The following is a 15,818-nucleotide window of genomic DNA, read 5'->3' on the forward strand; positions in this document are numbered from 1 at the left end:
AACCGCTTCAATTCAACCTCACTTGTAAATGGGCATACTCATAGTAGCCGTGTGTGTCTGTTGGGAAGGTGATGTCACCAAGCCTATATTATAAAAATCATAAGATGTTCATTTTACTTCTTCCTCTTTCTTTGTCCTTGTCTTCCTCCATCCATGTTTGCTTGCACGTAGTCATTTCGTTAGAGGGTAGTCATTAATAAGTGATTAACTTCATATCCTAACCCCCAGGGGCTGCCTGCAAGATTAATGAACTGGTTTTTCTTTTAAAGAACAATGATCCTTAGGTCATGGAGACCCTTGATGGCATCCTGAAGTTCGATTGATGGCATCCAGAAGTTTGATTGGCCGAGGGGCACAAGAAGCTTTCATCATCAGAGAATCTCACCTCCCACATATCTACCTTACTCGTAAAAGCCCCCCAGTTATGTTCAAAGACAGGTGGGGTTTGAGAGGTGCCTCTCGCACCCTCATGCTGTAGCCAATTTGAATAACCTTTCTGTGCTCCTAAGCACTGATGTGTCAGTGTTTGGCCTACTGGCATCAGGTACTCAACCCAAATCTACAACAGTATGAGATAACATGCAGAGAGCACAGAGTGCCATGCCTGCCACACAGAAAGCAGTAAGCATGAGTTAGTGTTACTATTGTTGTTTGAATATTCTGTGTAAATGAGTCACATGTATCCCAGACGCGGGATTTGCATAGCTGCTAAAAAGAGGGTTTCCCACTGAAACTGGTGTAAGCATAAAGAACCTTGTGTTTCTTGTACAAAGGGAATTGAGAGAAACCACTTCATCCTTAGCCTGCAGGGAGCTGGAGGAAGAAACGCCTTGAAGAGGCGACCAGAGTGAATGCATGGGGGCCAAAGGTTGGAGACCAGGACAAGGAGGGAGTGGGTTAGAACAGATGGAACTTGGGTGAGGTCTGTATCTATTTTGGAAACTGAAGCCCAGAACTGGGGCCACAGTGGGGCAGGCTTTCACTTGCTCCCTTTTATGAACCAACCAGCTCCATGGAAAGAACAGGGTGGGATAGACTGAAAGACGACTGAATTGTATGCATTTTTGCTTTTTGGCTGATTATTCCAACTCAGGATTACACAAGCTAATGCATGTGAAAGCGTGAAAGCATTTCCTAAATAACAAAACACTATGCAAATAGAGTATTAACATTTTTCTTCTGTGTAGAATTTATACCTAGAGATTCCCTCAAGTGATACTGAACTAGTTTGTGCACTTCAGGCAGGTGTCTGAGCACAGTGCATAGAGGAGGGTCTGTGGGATGGGGAGTGGCCAAGGGAGGAGCCGAGCAGGGCTGGAGGAGCTGACCCAAGAGGCAGCTCTTCTGTGGATCCCAAGCCTGGAGCAGCAGAAGTTATGCTGAGGTTTTGCCAAACATCCCCAGAGTCTTCTGTTTGGAAGTTTCAAGGATATGCATTTTGTAAATAGGGTTAGATGAAGTGAAAATTCCAAGCTGGTGATAAACCAAAGTTGTGCTTCAAGAGTTTGGCTCCTAGTCCGTGTTTATTAATTGTTTGCTGAAATGAAGACAAGTGTGAGATGGTAATATAACACTAAAGTGTGCTAATAAGTCCACGGTGCTGTGCTGAAAGTGCAAATAAGACCTTGCAAGTAAGTCCATGGTGTTTTGCATTTGATGTTAGTGGCAGCAGAAAGCCACTAATATGTCTTGAATGGTGTTCAGGGATCTTGTAAACTACTGAAAAGTGAGGAAATCAATGTGTGTCCAAGGTCATTCATTTATTAAGCGGCCTTTAAAGAGGAACATTTTCACTGTGAGATAATAGTTGCTGTAGTGACTTATTTAAGCAAGATTACAGGCTCTTCTCTAAACAGGGCTGCACCTCTCCATTCACGGCACAAGAATGCACAATAGACTTAATTTTGAAATCAGTCTGCCTTTTGCTAACCAAGCCATGCACCCTAGCGTAGGGCTGCATCTCCTCAGAGAAAAGGACACATTTTTCCACTTTGCACAAAGGCATGCAATGGGGTAATGGCAGCCCTGTCTTGAACAATCTAAAAACACAATGCATGCCTTTCTGCTTAGACAACTTCTCAGGGTCACTTCTAGACGCTGGGCTAAGAACCAATGAAACAAGCAATAAAGCTGAAGAAAAAGAAGATAGAAAACAATCAAAATGTAAGGTAGAGGAAATGAAAAAGAACAGCAAAGTGAGCTGAATCATGAACAGTAGGAAATCTCGAGATAAGTGGAGGCTGTCCCTACATATTTCTGGTACTTTGAGTAAACATGGAGAGAAAGTTCACAGTGACCTAATCAGAAGCAGAAATGAAAATGGGGCAAAATGCCATGTGGGGGCATTTTGCAATGAGAAGCAACATGAGTCTGGCACCTAAATCCAGCAATTGTGTAGCCAGGGTTGGAAAAAGTCCAGGTTACCAGCAACATGCCTGTTTTTTACGGAGAATGAGTGAAATGAATATGCTCCCAATGGTCCTCTGAGTTCTTCACATTCATCCCAACTCCTTCTCCTCTGCTCCAGCACTGCAGTGGAACTGGATGGCTGCAGCTTATATTTCACGTTTCAATTTGGGCGATGGATGAGAGCTTCTGTACTATGTTTGCATCTGCAAGACTCTGCTACTCTTGTTTTTAACTTCTGGATGTTCAGGTACACATTGAAAAAAGGAAGTCCTTAACTCTGAGAAGCAGCATGGTCCTGAAACTACATAAGAAATGGCTCAAATCCTTTCAATTTCCAAGGAACGCAAAAGTTACACATTAGAAAGCGAGATGACAATACCTAAGCATATAATTTCATTGAGATAGATTAGATTAGCTTCAAGGACATATATGGCTCACAGTATATTCCATGCTTCTCCATAGGCCAGGAAGATTTGCAGCTAACACCCTTCCTGAATTCTTGTCCCTATAGGGCTTTTGTGTGGGACATCATTGATCCCTATGAGTTCCAGCTGAGGAATTTATGACATATTCTATTCCCCCCTGAGATTAGCCTTTAATAATTTATTAATTCATCCAACATTTAAGAGACCCCAATGGTGTCACATGCTGGGAACCCAAAGATAACTAAGGCATGATCACTGTCCCCAAAGTCCTTAGTAAGGGGAGATAAGACATGTAATTTTTAAAAGCCACAAAATGCTATGGTGCCATGACAGAGGTATGTCTGGGGAACAGAAGGGACTCCAAGAAGGAAGAGGTGCTTCCAGGTAAGACAAACTGTAGAAATAAAGCAGCTATAGGGCAAAGAACTTGTTGCAGTCAGGAAGACGCAGGTAGATCAGTTGACCAATTACAGTCCTGTTCTTGGAGCTGGTAGGATAAAGGATAGGCCCAGGTGGAAGAGGCGCAGGTGAAATTTGGCTCCTCCTGGGGTCTTCATCTACATTTTGACCCAGGCCCGTGTGGGTTGAAATGTAGAGGAAGACCCCAGGAGAAGCATAACTTTCCTTTAACCCATAAATCACAAGACTTGGCTGCCTTATGATGAAGCTGTAGTTCCCAAATATGTCTTCAATGAAGAAAATTTAATGTTTAGGAATTCTAGAACTTGCAGAGTTGGGAGTTGCCTGGGAGATGAAGTGTTCTCTCCATCACCTCCAGCCCTTGGTGCTGAGTTCATTAGCATGTTTAGTTCTAATTTTAGCTGTGAAAAAATATATTTTAAAATACTGACACATTTATTATTTAGTGCTGGATTTAACTGTTTACACTTTCACTGATGAAAGATTAAAAATATGTCTTACTATACACTGCTGCCTATAGTTAAAACAGCATCCCTATTTCTCTTTTTCTCTCTTGTTCTCTATTTTTGAAACTGAGTTAATAATCCCCTTGATGTAGAGATGGGGGATTTTCATCAGTACCAGATCATTTCACCCGCCTTTTCTCCTCCCTGAGATTTCCAATTTCCTGATGCTTCCTTTTCACTACATTTACCATCTATTTCTTAGTTTTAGATAAGATCCCACGGTCTCTCCCTGTGAACACTATCTCTCAGACACTGTCAGCATTTCTAACTTCTTACCCTGGAGCTATCCACCTGGATCCTTTACTAAACTCCTGAGTGCTTCTGGAGAATGTAAAGATCTGTTTTCAGGTGAATCTCAAACACTGTTAAGCAGGGCAGCATTTCTAAAGTCCACAGAGCAGCACAACAGTCCACCTTCAAGTGTGATAGTCACTACCCATTACCTCCCCAAGAGCCATTTTCCCTTCTTTCAGTGTGTTCAGGTGGTAAGGAGAGATCTTTGCTTCCAAGGAGAGTGGTCCCCGACTCCAGGATAGGCCTAACCAGTCATGGAAATCTCCTTCCCCTTGTCTGTTGGTTGTTCTTGGTTTGGGCATTTGACCTTGTTCTGGCCAATAGGATATAAAAAGAAATCAGGTGGAGATATCCTAAGTAAAGACAAGATTTTGTGCTGTATTAATTTCCTTGGGCTGCCATCATGAAGTATCACAAACTGGGTAGGTGACAAAAGAAATGTAGTATCTCACAATTCTGAAGGCCCTCAGACTGGAATAAGGTGTCAGCAGGGCCATGCTCCTTCTAAAAGCTGTAGGGGAAAAAACCCTTTCTTGTCTCTTCCTGCTTCTGATGCTTGCCAATGAAGGGGTTTGGATTACGCCACCCCACAATATGCCACTCTGGCATATGGATTATTTTGACTTGAAGGTAACTGAGAAAAAGCAGACCCAGGATGAGGTCTCTGTCCACCTCCTATCTGCCTGAAAACAGAACATAAGCTCCCCTTGTGAAAGTGTCCCCCTCTACCCCCTTACCAGTAAAGGGATAACATAAAGGGATAACACCTTATCACTGGAGACAAGATGTCATCCAGAGGAATCTACAAAAACAAAACGTATTAACTAGCCCTCATCTACCATAAGTTTCCCCATATATTTGCCTTCCCACAATTTGCTGCCCCTAGAAGCTCAAAGTCATTTTCCTTTGTCTTGCCACTTCCCTACAAAATTATTGTTCTTTGCTCAATTCTATGTAAGTTCAAGGTCTTTTTTTTTTTTTTTTAGACGGAGTCTCACTCTGTTGCCCAGGCTGGAGTGCAGGGGCGTGATCTTGGCTCACTGCAACCCCTGCCCCCCGGGTTCAAGCAGTTCTCCTGCCTCAGTCTCCTGAGTAGCTGGGATTACAGGGGCATGCCACCACATCTGGCTAATTTTTATATTTTTAGTAGAGATGGGGTTTCACCATGTTGGTCAGGCTGGTCTTGAACTCTTGACCTCATGATCCGCCCACCTTGGCTTCCCAAAGTGCTGGGATTACAGGTGTGAGCCACTGCACCAGGCTAAGTTCAAGTTCTAACCATTCCTTTGAATTACTCATTACTGAATACTCCTGTGTGTATGTGCAATGCATATTTCAATAAACTTGTTTGTTTTTCTCTTGGTTTTTTTTTTTTTTTTTTTTTTTTTTGAGACTGAGACTAGCTCTGCTGTTGCCCAGGCTGGAGTAGTAGTACCACGATTTCAGCTCACTGCAACCTCCACCTTCCAGGTTCAAGCAGTTCTGCTGCCTCAGCCTCCTGAATAGTTGGGATTACAGGTGCCTGCCACCAAGCCCAGCTAATCTTTGTATTTTCAGTAGAGATGGGGTTTCAACATGTTGGCCAGGCTGGTCTCGAACTGCTGGCCTCAAGTGATCCACCCACGTCAGCCTCCCAAAGTGCTGGGATTATAGGCGTGAGCCACCGTGCCGGGCCACTCTAATATGTAGTCTAATTTTCCCTAGCTGGAGAACCTAAGATGGGTACAGAAAAGATAATTATCTTCCTCTCCTACACCAGCAATACTTGGCATTCCTCGGCTTGCAGCTTCAATACTTCAACTTCTGCCTCCTTCTTCACAGGGCTGTCTTCCCTCTGTGTGTGTCTCTGCCTTCGCATAGCGTTCTCCTCTTGTGTCTGTCTCTGTTTTTTCTTTTTGTAAGGACATCAGTTATTGGATTAGGGCCCACCCTGGTTCAATATGACCTCATCTGAACTAATTACATTTGCATTCCAAATAAGGCCACATTCACAGGTATCTGGGTTAGGATATCAACATATCTTTTTTGGGGACACAATTCAATCCATATAAAGGCCTTTTGCTCCTGCCTTTCATCTGCCTGGAGATGCAGCAACACCTTGTGACTATGAGGCTACAAACATGAGGAAACAAGTTTACAAGCTAAAGCTGGTGGAAAGGAAAGCTAGGGAAAAGGTAGGAGTCTGACAGCATTACTACACAGTTGAACTACTGCCAGCAAGAGGTCTAGGTCTACTTACCTAGACCTCTTGCTAGGTAAGAAAAATAACTCCAGGTTACTTAACCCACTGCCAGGTTTCTTTCACTTGTAGCCAAAAACATTCCAATGCATACATAAAACTTTCCCTAGTTCATAATAAAATTATAAAAATAAGTAAGGTAATAAAATTTTCATAGATCTGCATTCATTAAATTTAAAGGACTAATCTTTATTCTGAAATTATGTTATTCCCACTTTAAAAAAATTAAAATATCCTTTCTTTTATGAAATGATGGTATTTGTAGATTGTAATTTTTTTTTTTTTTAGTGTCTTTGGTAAAAGAAGGAAGGAAAAAGGGAAGGGAAAAAGGAAGGAAGGAAGGGAAGAAAAAAGATTTCAGAAAGTTAGTCTTTCTCTAATTTTTAAAAATTCTTTTACTTAGCTTGTGAAACTCAAAAGTCTGTGATGAGAAGAATGCTGGCTAAACTTGCTTTGAAGGGCTAGAACCAGTGGTGTGTGCTGGAGCCGCTGGCAGCAGCTACCGAGAGCAGATGGTTAAATTTCCAGGAAGCTACTTGGCATCACCTGGGTGTTTTGAAATCCAGTGTGGCGGAAGTATTTGCATCATGGAAATCTGCAAATGCTATAAATCAAACCACCTCCCCTTCCCCAGCTGGTCATTTACCAGCACACCACTGTCTCCAGCCTGCCTCTTGCAAGTAGCCAGAGGGTAAGCATGCAAGGTACAGCTCACACCAACTAAAACACACATGGGATTGAGGTAAACTTCATTTACTAATTTATACATTTACAATGGAAAATATTCTTGGCCTGGTGCGGTGCAATCCCAGCACTTTGGGAGGGCCAAGGTGGGAGAATCGCTTTAGCCCAGGAGTTCAAGACCAGCCTAGGCAACACAGGGAGACCCTTTCTCTACAAAAAGAAAAGAAGAAAAAGAAAAATATTCTCTCTATTGCTGGTTTAAGTACCTAATGGTCTATTTTCCTCAATAAAATGTCAACTCTGCCTCGGCAGGAACCGTATCTGTTCTGTTCATGCAATATCCCCACTGCCTAGCATAGCACCAACTGGGTGCAGGGGCCCTTGTCTTCCTTGGAGTCATGATCAGAGATTCCGTAGTTATCAGAACACTGAAGGAATCAAAGTCTATTAAAACATAAAAAAAAATTTACGAGTGCAGGAAGTCTGTAGACAGATGAGTCCCTGTCCTCACGTGGCACACAATTCTAAGATGGCTGAGCAAAAATATGCAATTAACAAAAGCACTTTGTAATTTCAAGTAGTGAAAGTTACCAGGATGTGAGTTTTAAAGAGTCTGCTGTACTGTGTTCGGTAAAATACCGATTCAACGGGTGATATATAGGTGTTAAAAAAAAAAGAAATGATTCTGTAGCCAGTATATTTGGGAAGTGCTGGTTAACCCAAGTTAAACCGATTTCTTTATTGTTAAACTTCTCTGAGCCTTTAATATGATGTTGATATGTGGGACTCTATTTTGAACATGGAATCCATTTTTGAGATGCATTGCCTATTTAAGTGTCCCACAGAGCACATGTTAGGAAACACTAGCACATTGCTATCTGAGATTTCTCAAAAGGTCTCTACTTCCTTGAGGTAATTTTCTGTCAGGCACTAGAACAAAATATATTTAGAAATTCCATCGCTAGACAGCAAGAGATAGACAGTTCAGAAGTTTTCTATGTACATTCTGCCCACCTCTTTACCTACATAGAATCACTATAACATAAATGTTTACCTGACTACTATAATTTGTGAGTACCGGAATTGTAGCACTCTATTTTTCCCTAATCGGCCAAAGTTCATTCCCTAATTGGGTAGCTAAAACTCCCAAGATATCAGATAGTTATTTGATCAGGATGTTAATCCTCTTTATGTCACCTGTTTTCCAAATGGTATAAAGAATAAAAATCATCTTTTGAATCACTGTCAAAAAAAAAAAAAAAAAGAGAGAGACCCCTGAAGCCATTCTAATTTAGCTTTTAGCTGTTGGGTGGAACTAAACTCTGTCTATCCCAGTAAGACACTCCATTTGCATTTATAATCTCTGGAGTGATGAGTTTCAAAATCTTGTTTGTTTATATGTCCTCATTTTTGCATATCCTTATGGGCAGTTGGATGTTTCTGCTCTTAAGGCAGTATGGTGTGGCGAGTGAGTGATAGGGTTCTGGAGCCAGCCTGAGTTCAAGTTGCAGCTCAACTGTTACTAGCTATGTGGCCTTGTGCAAGTTACTTAAGCCTCAGTTTTCATCAACTGTGCAATGGGAGTAACAGCACTAATAATCTGCCTCCTGAGTTACTGGAAGGCTGTTAAAAAGATAATAGGTATAAAGCACTCAACATAGGAGTATTCTTTTTTTTTTTTTTTTTTTTGAGACAGAGATTCGCTCTGTCTCCCAGGTTGGAGTGCAGTGGTGTGATCTTGGCTCACTGCAATCTCTGCCTCCCAGGTTCAAGTGATTCTTGTGCCTCAGCCTCCCGAGTAGCTAGGATTACAGGCACACACCACCACGCCCGGCTAATTTTTATATTTTTAGTAGACATGGTGTTTCACCAGGTTGGTTAGGCTGGTCTCAAATGCCTGACCTTGTGATCCACCTGCCTCAGCCTCCCAAAGTGCTGGGATTACAGGCGTGAGCAACCATGCCAGGCCAGTAGTACTCTTACCACTCTAGCTCTCTCAACACTGTAGGTCTATTGCTTACAGTGAATTCTTCTAAGTCCTCTCTCTTTCTTATCTAACCAAATCAGGTAAATACATTTGGTTCCTCTAGCACCCCCTCACTAGAAGGATCTCCCAGGCTTTCAGTCATTTCAGCTGTTCTTTTCTGAACCATCTTCAAGTTTCACTGGTGCTCTTCAGTTTTAGGATTTCTAACTGGACGCAGTCCTCTGAAAAATGCCTACTTAGAGAAACAGAACTGTTCGTGACTTCAAAATTACATAAAAGTGTTCTTTGAAAAGGTTTGTGAAGCCTTCAGCCTTTCCATTAGTAGTGGGAGTGGACTATTATTAGAATGCACTTCTGCACTGATCTTGTTGGGTTTAGTTCTGACTTTGAAGGAGGAAGTTACAGGACGTTTCTTTTTACAGGGTTGGAATCACAGAAGGTTGTGATGGTTGGTAATGATGTGTTGTCCGCTGTTTAGTACTGACAAAAAGTTGAATTGTTTTACATTTTTTTTTTCAGTAGAGGAGATAAATTAGACTGGGAAGAAAAGTGTTCTGAATTTAAAAGAATTTAGAAAGCCAGTATTCTTTCTAATATATATTAGAAAGAATCTATCTCAGCCAGGTGGGGTGGCTCATGCCTGTAATCCCAGCACTTTGGGAGGCCAAGGCAGGCAGATCACCTGAGGTTGGGAGTTCAAGACCAGCCTGGCCAACATGGTGAAACTCTGTCTCTATTAAAAATAAAAATAAAATTAGCCAGGCATGGTGGCGCACGCTTGTAATCCCAGCTAGTCAGGAGGCTGAGGCAGGAGAATCGCTTGAAACTGGGAGGTTGCAGTGAGCTAAGATTGCACCATTGCACTCCAGCCTGGGCAACAAGAGCAAAAGTCCATCTCAAAAAAAAAAATTAATGAAAGAATCTATCTCATTCTAATATTCTTTCTAATATATATTAGAAAATAATGCACTGAAATATATATCAAGAAAATACTGTTGAGGCCAAGCGCAGTGGCTAATGTGTATAGTGCCAGCATTTTGAGAGACTGAGGTGGGAGGATTGCTTGAGGCCAGGAGTTTAAAACCAGCCTCGGCAACATGGCGAAACCCCATCTCTACAAAAAATACAAATAATTAGCCAGGCGTGGCAGCAGGCGCCTGTAGTCCCAGCTATCCAGGAGGCTGAGGTGGGGGGATCACCTGAGTCCAGGAGGTTGAGGCTATAGTGAGCCATGATTGTGCCACTGCACTTACAGAGTGAGACTTTGTCACAAAAAAAAAAAAAAGGAAAAAAAAAGAAAAAGAGAATACAGTTGAAAATACCGTCACTAACCAGAACCTAACTCCCTGGAACCACTACATACATATATGTATGTATGTATATGTATACTTTCTCCTGAAAGTATAGAATAAAAAACTAGTTGACTTCAGTGGTTAATAAAAAATCAGCTGCTTTTTTCTCCATATGTTTGTTGGCTGCACGAATGTCTTCTTCTGAGAAGTGTCTGTTCATGTCCTTTGCCCATGTTTTAATTTTTTTTCTCATAAATTTGTTTAAGTTCCTTGTAGACTCTGGCTATTAGATATTTGTCAGATGGGTAGATTGCAAAAATGTTCTCCCATTCTACAGGTTGTCTGTTCACTCTAATGATGACTTCTTTTGCTGTGCAGAAGCTCTTTAGTTTAATTAGATTCCATTTGTCTATTTTTGTTTTTGTTGCTCTTGCTTTTGGCGTTTTTGTCATGAAATCTTTGCCCATGCCTACGTCCCAAATGGTTTTTATAATTTTGGGTTTTATATTGAAGTCTTTAATCCATCTTGAGTTAATTTTTGTAAAAGGTGTAAGGAAGGAGTCTAGTTTCAATTTTCTGCACATGGCTAGCCAGCTCTCCCAGCACTATTTAGTAAATAGGGAATCCTTTCCCCATTGCTTGTTTTTGTCAGGTTTGTCAAAGATCAGATGGTTGTAGGTGTGCAGGCATATACACCATGGAATACTATGCAGTCATAAAAAGGAATGAGATCATGTCCTTTGCAGGGGCATGGATGGAGCTGGAAGCCATTATCCTCAGCAAACTAACGCAGGAACAGAAAACCAAACACCGCATGTTCTCACTTATAGGTGGGAGCTGAACGATGAGAACATGTAGACACATAGTGAGGAACACCACACACTGGGGCCTGTTGGGGGGTGTGAGGAGAGAGAGGATCAGGAAGAATAGCTAATGAATGCTGGGCTTAATACCTGGGTGATGGGTTGATCTGTGTAGCAAACCACCATGGTACATGTTTGCATATGTAACAAACCTGCACATCCTGCACATGTACCCTGGAACTTAAAATAAAAGTTGAAGAAAAAAATTAACTGCTAGTATAAGTTAACCCAATGTCTTATTTCACATATATATGACACTGACATATTGATATATACATGTCAATATATATATAATATTGACCTAAAATTTAATCTCAGTAGAAGAAGAGATTATGGTCTGTTTTGCCTCTGCTGTACCCTCAGTCTCTAGAAGAGTACCTGACAAAGAGTGGGCATTCAGTCAAGATTTGTTAAAAGGATTGATGAATAAATGAATGAATGAAAATACTATGTTTGGTACTGGAAAAATGAGAAGTGATGTTCAGAATTATGAAGCAGAGGCATCGTGAGGTCTGTAATCATCAATATAATATTAGTCGTCTCACAATGAAACTGTACCTCTTAAACCAGAGCAGTTATTTTTTAAAGTATTTAGAAATATGCTGACAAAATACTGCTTTTTAAAAAGAAAGTTGATTAACTGGAAATATTATTTCGCCAGAATGGTCCACATTTCCAATTAATTGAGGCTTCAAACTTAAAGAAGAAAGAAGCAGACTCTGAGAGGATGAATGATTATATTTGTGCAATTTTTGCATTTGATAAAAAAGCTGTATGAAAATCTCCCTCTCAGCTAGTATGTCCAGATGTTCTGATGAGCTTTGATGTTCCCTTGTGTCATCTTTGAGAACAGACCTCCCTAGTTTAAGCTCCATATTAGTTTTCTTAATTGAAACTAAATAACATTGGCACAGAAGGTCTTGTATGAGCCTTTCAGAGATGTAGAAGATCAGAAGCAGAGAAGGGGAAGGTGGAGATTAGTTTTTAGTTCTAAATTGTGGTTGCAACCTCACAGTAGATAATTGGGCATTTTACAAAGCAAATTAAGGCAAATTATGGTAATGTTCCAATTTGCAATTTGTATAATCTAGACACAAATTTATGTAATTACTTTTCAGAGTTAAAAATGATAGACAATTGCCTCAGGGCCTGTTGTAAACAATAGTAATGCATTTTTATACATTCAGCATGAAGAGAATCAATCTTATATTCATGACACTGGTACATTTGGAGTCTCATCCCAATTTTCTTTCTTTTTTTTTGAGATGGAGTCTCACTCTGTCGCCCAGGCTGGAGTGCAGTGGCGTGATCATGGCTCACTGCAACCTCCGCCTCCTGAGTTCAAGCAGTTCTCCTGCCTCAGCCTCCTGAGTAGCTGGGATTGCAGGCGCTCACCATGCCCAGCTAATTTTTGTATTTTTAGTAGAGACAGGGTTTCACCATGTTGGTCAGGCTGGTCTCGAACTCCTGACCTTGTGATTTGCCCACCTCAGCCTCCAAAAGTGCTGGGATTATAGGCGTGAGCCACCATGCCCGGCCTCATCTCGAATTTCTATAATTTTTTTTTCCCTTTATTTTTTGAGATGGAGGCAAGAGCTACATAGGCTACCTGGGCTGTTGCCATTCATTGTTTGAAAGCATAAGCCTGATGTTATCTGTCCTCACCAGCCCATGAAATTTCCTGAGGCAGCACTCCACCTGCTTAAGTAGTAACTTAGCACTGCCCCCCAGCAATGTGTCCCACTTATGCTGGGGACTTTCTACAAGTAGGTGCTTTGCACTTGTCCACATACCAGTCTGTCAAATGCAGTCAGCACATGGCATCCGCCTGGTCCTCCTCCAGCTGCACTTCCTGCTGCCTGTCTGCCATCTAATCCCTACCACAGCCAACCACCACTGTCTGAGGTGAGGACGCTGGTGTCTACTACGCCAAAGGTGCTGTATTCTCAGGGTATGAGTGTGGTGTGGGGTTTTGTATAGAGGAAGGGAGAAAGTCTCTTTCTAATTCTCTGCTACCCTTGGTCATGTGGGCCCTTAAGCAGATCTGATTACATTTAGAGTCCCTTCTATTCTTCCAGCTTCTGGCCTTTACCCTCTCCCAGAACCTTAAAGTCTCCCAAGAAAATAGATCTGTCAGCATCTGGCACTAATTCCATGGCCAGAACCTCAAACTTTCTTTTTTTTTGAGACAGGGTCTCGCTCTATCACCCAGGCTGGAGTGCAGTGACACGATCTCGGCTCACCGCAACCTCCACCTACCACGTTCAAGCGATTCTCCTGCCTCAGCCTCCTGCGTAGTACAGGTGTGCGCCACCATACCGGGTTAATTTTTGTATTTTTAGTAGAGACAGGGTTTCACCATGTTGGCCAGGCTTGTCTCAAACTCCTGACTTCAGGTGGTCTGCCCACCTTGGCCTCCCAAAGTGCTGGGATTATAGGCATGAGCTACTGCGCCTGGCCCAGAACCTCAAACATTCTTTTGGGAACATTCCTCCAGTTTCTAGTTGTCACCCCCCACCCCACCACCAGGCTGGACTAAGGCATCAGTACAACATAGGTGCTATAATAATCATCATCTCTCCCGTCTCCTTTGAGACATTCTGTCAGCCAAACTCATGTCCTCTAATCAGTCACGAAGCAGAAGACTCCATGTACATCAAAGGTTACATATGGGTTTAGCGTGAGGGTGATTGGAACTACAGTGAGGAATGGGGTGAATGTGTCAGTCACCCCATTAGCAGTCAGTCAGCCAAAATGCTCTCTTATATGAAGAGATATTTCTCTCCAATTTCTCCAATGATGAAATAAAACCTGACAACCTTATTCTCCACACACAGCATACTTTCCCTCAGTGAATCACTTAGGTAGGCACTGCCAGTCCTTCCGGTGCCTGGGGTTAGTCATCCCTTTGAATCATTTCCTCATATGCCCCCAGATGAGTATTTGTGTTTATTGGGCACTTTATGACTGGATAGCATCCCCTTCTCTGTCCTCCAGAGCCAGGATGAACACAGCCTAAGCTACTCACTCCTGCTCTGAGGCATCTCAGAGTTCACAGCTGATGCTTCATATGGGACTGCTCAGTTTATTCCAAGGAGACAGTCCTTTTGTTTTCTCTCCGCTACTTCTTTCTTTACTCAGTCACAATTGTATCTTCCTGCCATCCCCACTGGAGATAGCTTTGATTTCTGGTTTAGTGAAAAATCTGTTTTTCTTCCCACTGTACTCTCAACATTCAATGCTTCTGTGAACAATTCATTAGTAGGTTTTTTTTTTTCCCATACTGACCAATATTCCCACACCAGTTGACACTGGAAATAGCATCAGATCCCACAGGTTAAGGGCTCAGTCCCATGAGGCTATCCACCACTTCAGATGCCAATTGCAAGTAGTAGGTCCCCAGGTTACCATAACTTCTAGCGGACTTGGCTACAAATTGGAGGTTCCCGTGACTCCCTTCTCAGGTTCAATAATTTACGAGAATGGCTCATAGAACCCAGGAAAACAGTTTACTTGTTATTGCCAACTTATTAGAAAGGATATTTTAAGAGATACAAATGAACAGCCAGATGGAAGAGATGCATAGGACAAGGTATGGGGCATGGGGCATGGTCATGCCACCCTCCCAGCACCTCCATGTGTTCAGCAACCCAACGGTCTCTGAACCCCAGAGGATGGGGAATGGGTCTGAACTTTCCAAGCTTCTAATCATGGCTTGGTTTTTCTGGTGTCCAGACTTCATCCTAGAACCTACTGAGGGTTGCCTCATGAGAACAAAAGACACTGTTGTCACCCAGGGATTTTCAAGGGATTAGGAGCTCTGCATCAGGAACTGGGGGAAAAAAACAAATATTAGAAACAAAGATACACCTAGCACCTCTATTGCTTAGGAAATTACAAGGGTTTTAGGAGCTCTGTGCCAGGAATTGAGGATAAAGACCAAAATATGTATTCCTTTTTTTTTTTTTTTTAGACGGAGTCTCGCTCTGTCACCCAGGCTGCAGTGCAGTGGCGCGATCTCGGCTCACTGCAAGCTCCGCCTCCCGGGTTCACGCCATTCTCCTGCCTCAGCCTCTCCGAGTAGCTGGGACTACAGGCGCCCGCCACCACGCCCGGCTAATTTTTTTGTATTTTTAGTAGAGACGTGGTTTCACCGTGGTCTCGATCTCCTGACCTCGTGATCCGCCCGCCTCGGCCTCCCAAAGTGCTGGGATTACAAGCGTGAGCCACCGCGCCCGGCCTGTATTCCTTATTGTAAATCACAGTATCGTACTTCTCTTCCTTATGTTCTCCTGATTTTAGTCGGTATGAAATCCAGCCACTTTTTAAGAAGGAAAATATTGAGCAATCATATTATTTAAAGAATCATTGGCTAGGGCATACCAGTATTAAAAGGAGCAAGCTGGGTGGGATGCCTCCTGCTTGTAATCTCAGTAACTTGGGAGACTGAGGTGGGAGGATGGCTTAAGCCCAGGAGTTCGAGACCAGTCTGGGCAATGTAGTGACACCCTGTCTCTAAAAAAAAAAAAAAAAGAAATAAAATTAAAAATAAATAAATAGGCCAGGCATGGTGACTCACACCTGTAATCCCAGCACTTTGGGAGGCCAAGGCAGGCAGATCACCTGAGGTCAGGAGTTCGAGATCAGCCTGACCAACATGGTGAAACCCTATCTCTACTAATATACAAAATTAGCTTGG

General features: G+C 42.4%; 1 protein-coding gene across 3 annotated transcripts in view; it reads right to left on the minus strand.

The window, feature by feature from the left end:
* The window catches only part of PCED1B (PC-esterase domain containing 1B), a 132,811-nt gene that overhangs the window by 48,245 nt on the left and 68,748 nt on the right, over positions 1-15,818 (minus strand). The gene's annotated exons all lie outside the window — the stretch shown is intronic.

The sequence above is a fragment of the Symphalangus syndactylus genome, chromosome 10 (assembly GCF_028878055.3).
Source record: "Symphalangus syndactylus isolate Jambi chromosome 10, NHGRI_mSymSyn1-v2.1_pri, whole genome shotgun sequence".
NCBI lineage: Eukaryota > Metazoa > Chordata > Mammalia > Primates > Hylobatidae > Symphalangus > Symphalangus syndactylus.